The sequence below is a fragment of the Terrapene carolina genome, unplaced genomic scaffold (assembly GCF_002925995.2).
Source record: "Terrapene carolina triunguis isolate 2854851 unplaced genomic scaffold, T_m_triunguis-2.0 Scaffold68, whole genome shotgun sequence".
NCBI classification, from domain to species: Eukaryota; Metazoa; Chordata; order Testudines; family Emydidae; genus Terrapene; species Terrapene triunguis.
The window spans coordinates 78,716,899-78,725,365 of NW_020664419.1; the positions used below are offsets into that span (position 1 = coordinate 78,716,899).

At 44.6% G+C, this 8,467-nt stretch overlaps 1 protein-coding gene across 2 annotated transcripts in view; it reads left to right on the top strand.

Moving 5' to 3' along the window:
* The first annotated feature begins 15 nt into the window (after positions 1 to 15).
* The window catches only part of APAF1 (apoptotic peptidase activating factor 1), a 79,326-nt gene continuing 70,874 nt past the window's right edge, over positions 16 to 8,467 (top strand). Inside the window, exons 1-2 of one of the 2 annotated variants that reach the window (XM_026648857.2) lie at positions 16 to 181; positions 519 to 598. The gene's annotated coding sequence lies outside the window, so the exon portion shown is untranslated. The remainder of the gene's footprint in view (positions 182 to 518; positions 599 to 8,467) is intronic. The other variant, XM_026648858.2, reaches the window with a different exon arrangement.

The window sequence follows — 8,467 nt, forward strand, 5'->3', positions numbered from 1 at the left end:
AGCTGTTCTTTCAGCCAGGCCAACCAGCCCCTTGGAAGGAGGAAGTGGCCGCTGGTTCCGGGGCGCCTCTCCCCGGGCTGGCGGTGCCGTGCCTGCCCCTGCCGGGTCCGGCATCCGAACCTGTTGTTTTGAGCCGGCGACTGCCTCCCCGAGACCCTGCTCCGCGCGGGCTGCCGGCCAGGTAACCGCGCGCCCACAGCTGCCCTGCGGGACTGGGAGGGGCACGGGCGGGGTGGGCTGAGGGGACCTCGCGGGGGTGCAGCGGGCTCGGCCTCCCCCACTTGCTGCCGCTCTGGCTGCGAGTGTTTATGGGGCGGGGGTGTGAAGTGAGCCGACGAGCTAAATTTTTCCGTTGGCGCTTTAGCCTGGCGGTCAGTGACCCCGTGTGACACCCGCCGGGCGCCCAGGAACCTGTGAGGAGCGGGGCCCCCGTCGCGGGCCCGGCGGATGGGAGCGACCCCGGCCGGGGAAAGTTGTCCGGCCGTGTTCACTTTCGTATTTCCACGACTTCCCTGTAGGAGGCGTCAGACCCTCTCCGTTGCCGGAGCCAACGGGGCGAAGCTTCTGCCGAGGCCAAACGCCCCTGGAGTTGAATGAGGTAGGGGCACCTGGCACTTGCGGGGCGTTGCCGAACTGTGCCTGGGAAGTCGCTTTTGTGCTTTTGGGGCTGGAGGGTGCTATTGATAGGCACTTTTGAAGCTGAAGTGGTCCCGCTGATCTGTTCTATGGAGATTACAGAGCGGTTGTTGTCGTCTTTGTAAATTATCTCACATGAATCGTTAGTGCGTGTCTGGATATGCATTTGAATTCTGTTTCTATTTTGGAGACAGTTTTTCTTGCCTGGATATTTTTTTCAGTCTGAGTTTTATTTTAGTTGGAGCTGTACTTCATGGTGTATGTAATGAACCCTGGTGGTAGTAATCACTTGCAAGAAAATGCTGGTTGGGTTTTTATATTACTTCAGTGTATTTATTATACATGAGAATAAATAGGAACTATTTTGTCTTTATTGGACAGTTGTGTGCTCTGTTTAGTACATGCCTGATTCCTTACCTAAAGGATGGCATAATATGGAGATCTCAGTATTTGAAAGGAGATCTATCTCTTTGGGGAGACTTAGAACATATATTACTCTTTACTTAAATTATTATTAAATTTAATTAATATTACTCTTTAATTTAAAATAAGTAGTTTAGGCCCAAACTTTGATTTAAGAGATTTCATGATTTATTTTAAACACACTTACGTAGTATTGAAAACCAAAGAGTGGTACGTTGTGTTAATTCAGGGGGAGCCTGTAGTAACAAAATTTGCCAGACTTGAGCAGACCAGTGATTCCTTTACTTCAGTACTGCTGTCTCTGATAGTGTCCAGAACCAGATGTTTCAGAGGAAGGTTTAAGAAACTCCATATAATACTCCTAGGGGAATTCTGTGCCACTGTGCATGGGCAGTTTTCTTTGTTGCCCTGCAGAATAATAGATTCTGACTGGGAAGCAAAGGGAAGCCATGAGAGGAATCACATGTCCTTCCCCAGTAGCCGTCTCAAGCACAGGGCCGTCCTTATACATACGCAGCATAGGCGGCTGTGTAGGCCACCACTAAATTTGGGGCACCACCGCCGGGACAGGACAGCAAGCAGGTAAGAGCGGGGTCGGGTTGTAGAGCCAAATGCGCTGCGCGGCAGTGCATTCTGAGGAAGAGTACTGATTGCTGAGGTCTCTGGGAAGGGGCGAGGGAACTCACTTGTGTGTTACTTTCTCCCCACCGTCGTGAGATGAGATGGGCTTGGTGGCTCCGGCGGTATCCTTTTGCTGCCCATCATAACGTGTGTTTCCCCCCCCACACACACACGGGGGGGGGGCTGGGTGTGGTGCAGTTTATAATAATATATGGAGCTATACCTATCTCATAGCACTGGAAGGAACCTTGAAAGTTCATTGAGTCCAGTCCCCTGCCTCACTTTCTCGGCAGCCAGCCTGAGCGCCTCTGCTCCAAGTGACTGCACAGGCTGATTGGAATGCACACAACTGGCTGGGCTGTGGAGCGTGTCTCTCGCCTGGTGGGCGTGGCAGCCTGGCAGTGATCCCTCCGGATCAAATGGAGACGCGCCGGGCAGGAAGAGCTGCTGTGGGTCCTGCGGCCCCAAGATGCCGCACTTCACCGTGGTCTGTGGTGCTGACGGTGGTGCCCAGTGGTGTGACCTGACCTGAGGATTTGCTGCTGCTGTTGCCACTCTGCACCCCAAAAGGTGGATTTTAGGGTCCCGTGGCTTTCCACCTATTGCCTTCTCTACGCAGCTGTTGGACCAGCAGGCCGGGGGTGAGCCAAGCATGAAAGCAGTACTGTGTTGCCATTGATCAGCTTTGAGCATTTTTTTTGTCAACCTTATGTTTTGCGCAGGGTTCAGAATAGATCGGTTTTCTCTTTTTTGCCAGTGTCTTGGTGACATTTTAAATAACAATCGAACATGACTTTGATAAAGGTATTTAACAACTTTGTTTGCCAAAAATGCTTGCTAACAATCTTGAATCCAATTTCAATATTTAAAAAAAAATAAAAATAAATCTTAACCAAAACCAGAAAAGTAAGTTGTTGACAATTATTTGTGACAAGTTTGGTTTGGGGGTGGGAGTGGGCCAGTTTTCATCAGCATAACAAAAAATGTTGACAGGCTTTCCTATAGTCCTGTTACTGCTAAATAGAGCCCTCCAACAACTGTAATATGCGTATCTCCTTACTAGTGTATAGAATGACCACGTCATACTAAGATTCTTTCTTTTTTTTTCAGTGAGTCAGTATAATTTTTGCCAGTCCAGAGGTTAGGCAGCCAGTGTCTTAAGTTTTCACAACGTTTTGTCCAACTTTCATAAAGTAAATACATGGTTAAGATGAGTTAAAAAGGCAAGGGACACTTCCTTGTGGAGAGTCTGTGCAGCAGATCATGCTAGAGCTGTGAAAATGTCAGTTTTTGATGAAACTTTAGATGCAGTGATTTATCATGTATTTCTGGCAGTGCCCAAAATGTGCTGCTATTGCTAATGTCTTTCCAAACAAAAATAAGGCACAATTTAAGGACTGGACAATTTTAAGGTCAGACGTATGAACAGGCAGAGCTTAGAGATATGGATGCAACACAGAGATATCTCAAATAATATTTTTTTTCCTCAATAAGCTCTTGATGGAAAAGAGTGGCTCTTCAAGCAGTCGTCCTGCTAGCACAGTACTCTGATATCCAGTCAAGATTGCAAGTGATCAGAAGTTATCATCTGACAACTCAGTTATCTATGTAAAATGAACTGGTGATGGAAGTTCAGTGTCATGTTTATCAGAAAGGATGAGTGACAAAACCTGGAGAGGGTCCTTCTGTAACAAGGGCACGTTAGGTTGGAAAAAGAAATTAGCTTGTCTCTGTCCATGCTGCACTAATTTTAGTGGATAGGACTTCTGTAACATTTCTGTCCTATCTTAAGCCAGATGAGATGATTCTGTGCTGACTTCATTTTGGTCACTTTGTGCTTTACCTAGGAATAAAATTAGGGTCCTATTTTCCTGCTACTTGGAAACCCAGCTTCTTAAACTGGATAATGCCATTGGTCTATTTACACTATAAGGTTTATATAGAGTTGTAACTAACATTAAGACTGATGCCCACTACACATTTAAAACTAAAAAGTGACTTTGTAAAAATGACATGGGTTTCCAACTCTATTGTGTCTCAGTCAGGGTGGAGCGCCTTGTGAGGTGTCTCCACACTAGCTCAAGGTCACAGACTCATGGCTATCCTATATTAGTTATTTTAAATAATATTTCTGATAATCTGACAATAATTTAAACAGTTATTTCTTTTAAATTAAGACAGTTAAAAACACCCTTATAAGTTATAATGTCATATTGAAAACAACTTTCCATGTCACAAAAAAAGAAAACGGAAAGATGAAATAGAACTAGCTATACAAGCACAGAAGGGTTCTATACTTAAGTTTATATGTCATGAAAACAACGAAGTTGATCAAGATCATCAAAGAAAATCAAAGAACTGCCGAAGAAAATTTTTATGCAGATGAAGCTCAAGAAACTCAACAAAACATGAAACAATCATTTGAAACAGATGCAGACACAAAACAAGAATTTACAACAGTTGAAACTGTACTAGCATGGGATATGGATGACATTGGTGCATGGCTGCAATCTTTAAACAATGGATTACGCACCATTATACTTGAGAAAGGCCCCGTGAGAATAGAAGGTCTTGAATATACTAAAGACATTAGAGGTAGGAAATTCACAGAAAACAATTACTACAAAAGACTTTCTAACTGTGAAATTGTCAACAGACGGTGGCTTGTGTACTCTACATACAAGGATGCTGTATTTTGTTTCCCGTGCAAGATTTTCAACAGTTGCAATTTTAACATAGCAACCGTGGGTATTAATGATTGGCAAAATCTTAGTCACACATTACACCTCTACCCCGATATAATGCGACCCGATATAACGTGAATTCGGATATAACGCGGGAAATAGCGCTTCGGGGGGGGGGGGCGGGGCTGCGCACTCCGGCGGATCAAAGCAAGTTCGATATAACACGGTTTCACCTATAACGCAGTAAGATTTTTTGGCTCCCGAAGACAGCGTTATATCGGGGTAGAGGTGTACCGCAACATGAAAAGGCACAACACCACATTGAAAGTATGCACAAATGGTCTGAGCTGAGTGTAAGGTTAAAAAATCAGACAACTCTTGATGCCCAAAATCAAAGATTGATGGAGTCAGAGAAGCAGCATTGGCGTCGTGTTCTTGAACATCTATTATTGAATATCTATCAACAACAGTCTTGCTTTTAGAGGAAGGTTTGATAAATTATACCAGCCCCAAAATGGCAATTTTTTGGGTCTTGTACAACTGCTGGGAAAATCTGACATAGTGATGAATGAACATCTCTGAAGAGTAACTGAAAATTAAATACATGACCACTGTTCGGTCAAGAATTCAAAATGAACTGATCATTCTAATGAGTGGTAAAGTGAGAGACAAAATTGTTTCATTGGTTTCTTTGGCAAAATATTTTGCTGTAATTCTAGATTGCATTCCGGACATAAGTCATCAGGAACAGATGTCATTAGTAGTGAGATTTGTCGACATTAGTGATTCAGCACAGATTACAGTTAAGGAATCATTTATCACATTTTTAGAAGTAGAAGACACTACAGATTTTGGACTTCTTCAAGCTCTCCTTGATGAACTAAAATGAATGGGATTGTCCATAATGAACATTAGAGGACAAGGCTACGATAATGGCACCAATATGAGAGGATGCATTTCCGGCGTGCAAGCTAGACTGCTGGCAGAAAATCCATGAGCCTTTTTTGTTCCCTGTGCATGCCACCACCTTAATTTGATTTTGTGTGATATAGCCAAGTCTTCTGTAGAAGGTATTTCTTTTTTTGGTTTGCTGCAACGCATTTACAAGCTCTTTTCAGCTTCCGTTCAACGATGGCAAATATTCAAAGCACATGTCAGTGGTGTTACCGTTAAGCCTCTATCTGAGACATGCTGGGAAAGCAGAATAGAAAGTGTAAAAACTTTGAGATATCAATCTGAGGAAGTTTACGAAGCACTGGTTGCTATTTTGGAAGAAGCCAGAGATCCAAAAGCTAAAAGTGAAGCACAGTCATTGGCCTCTAAAATATCCAGCGTAAAGTTTCTAACATCTGTCAATCTGGTATGACATTCTTGTTAAAATCTCAAGTGTAAGCAAAATAATGCAGAGTCCAGTGATGCAGCTTGATTCAACACTTACCTTACTAAACAACACACAAGACTTTTTAGTGAAATACAGAGAAAATGGATTCAAAGAAGCACAGGTTACAGCAAGAGAGTTTGCAGAGGCACTCGGTGTAGAATCAAAATTTCCATGTCTGAATGTGATGAGTTTCGAGGAAAAAATGGCAAGTGAAATATGAAGGAGCAGATGAGCCCATTAGAAGATCCAGAAAAGAAATTTGAGGTTGAATTTTTTAATGTTGTGATGGATAAAGCAATATCTGCCATTGATGAAAGGTTTAATTCCTTACAAGCACACCATGAACAGTTTGGATTTTTGTATGACATAACTAAATTCAATGAAATAGGAAAACAAGAGCAGCTAATGACAAAGTGCAAGAACCTAGAGAGCCTCCTGAAGCACGGTGATAGTTTTGATTTAAATGGACTTGAACTGTACAAAGAATTGAGTACATTGTTACCAGTGTTGCCACATGCAAAGTCGGTGATGGACATTGTACCGTTTATTCATACCAGCAAACTTGTTGACATATATCCTAATGTGTACATTTGCCACTCGTATTCTACTGACAATTCCTGTAACAGTAGCATCAGGAGAATGGAGTTTCTCAAAACTAAAGCTCATTAAAAACTATCTCCGCTCTACAATGAGTCAGGAACGCTTGACTGGTCTTGCTATTCTTGCAATCGAACAAGACATCACTTTGTCTTTGTCATACGATGACGTTATTACTCTTTTTGCAGCCAAAAAAGCCAGAAAGATTGCTTGTAATTAAAAACAAATCCTTGTTTCAATACTGCTTCATAGAAATTTCCAATAAAATGTTGACAAATTAAAAAAAATATATTATTTGGATCATTCAGTCAATAAATCAGAATTTTTTCTATAGCACTACTTCTTTAGTGCAAGTATGGTCCATCAGCATTATAGTGTATTTAATTTGTTTAAACTGGTTTTAATAAAGGGCATGTGGCAAGTTTTCCAATACTGTAAGCTTATGTTTGTGTTGCTAAGAGCAAGTCGGGCATAGGGGCACCAGTTTAATAATACTCGGTAGGGTACCATAAATCCTAAGGATGGCCCTGTTCAAGCAGGCACGTCAGAAGCAGCCGGGAGAGACATAAATCACTGCCTTGGGGTGGGGGGGCAGGGCAGGGCTGGGCTGGGTGAGCTTGCAAGACTCTGTCCCTCTAGCTCACTATCGCAGTGCGCCTAGCGCAGAGGGGCAAGGCCCCAGTGTGTTTATGGGGCAGGCTCGGCCGTTGCGCTGTGTCAGGGTCGGGCGCAGTCTCACCACTGAGTCTGTGTCCTGGGGGGAGGAGGGGCTTCAGGGTGATTTTCCCCCCTTGCCCCCCCCCAACCTCCGTGCAGCCAGTGGCCTGTGCTTCCCACTGAGAGGCAGCCTCAGTGCACACTACTTGTCCCCATCGCTGTGCTCGCCCTACAGAGATAATAGAAGCTTTTATGGGGAAGTCCTGGGGTGCCTTGGCTAAGAGTGCCATTTAGGGAGGGCAGGGTACCCAGGCATGGTGGGGGAGCATAGGGTACCCTGTGGTGGTGGGGTGTTGGGGGCCAGTGGGGTGTCAATCTCCATAAAAGAAGAGGTGAGGCCATAGGGCTGTGCCTTGAGGGAGGGTGCAGTGAGTGTGGGAGGAGCAGCTGAGAGGGAAACAGTCCCTGGGGCAAGGATCCTGAGGGAGGGTGAGCTGAAGAAGGGTGGGGGCTATGAGCAGCTAAGTGGCTCTTGGGGTCTGTTTGCCCCCAGAGAAGCAGGGAGCACTTTCTCCTCTCCCTGGGAAGAGATTGGGGACAGACACCATTAATATAATGCATTCTCTCAACTGATTAATTTGATCTTTGCCTTCCTCCCCATCTCTCCCACTTTAGGGTAACTTATACCTTGATCCTGCAGTGAGGTTCCATTTGGGCGCAGGGGTTTCTTTAACTCTCTACTCCTAGGATAATCTTTTGTTTTGGGGGCTTTAACTTTGCCAAACTTAAACCATTTGGGCTGAAAATTTCCATATTGGGTGTCTGCCTAAGGCTGATTTTTGGTTCCTGAGAATGAGATTAGGAAAAGTATGTTGTTTGCTGATGTTAAAAATAAATACATTTCACTGATTTTGTTAAGAAGCTCAAACACCTCCATGCTTTGGAGAAGGGACTTGAATTTTGGCCGGGGAGGGTGAGGGGACTTGCCCTGTCCTGCTGTCAGGGTTGTGCCTTTTGCCTTTCCTGTGAAAATTTGCCCAAATCCATAAGTCTTTGAAAGTCTCAGTTTGTACATGCTTAGGAGAGGCTTGGTAGAATTTGGCAGCTAAATTCTCAGAAGATTCCATCTGCACTGAGCATACTCCATCCCCACACAGCTCATGTCTGCAACTCGACTGCTCATGCACCATCCCCATAGAGCACCTATTGAGCATGCTCTATGCTGGGTTTGCAAGAGCTGAACAAGACTTTGTTAGCAATTTCTCCTGCTTCTGCTGTGGTACCAGGCACAGGAACTGAGAACAGGGAGACTGAGAGCATGGGAAAGAAGATGCCTTCTGCTGGCACACAGCCAGCATGGAGTGGAAGAGGAAGCAGCCTGACTCAGATGCAATGGTGGGTGGAGGAGTTGGAGCAGAAGCCAGAAGGGTCGGATAGGAGCCTGGAGGTTGGGGAGCATCAGTAGGAG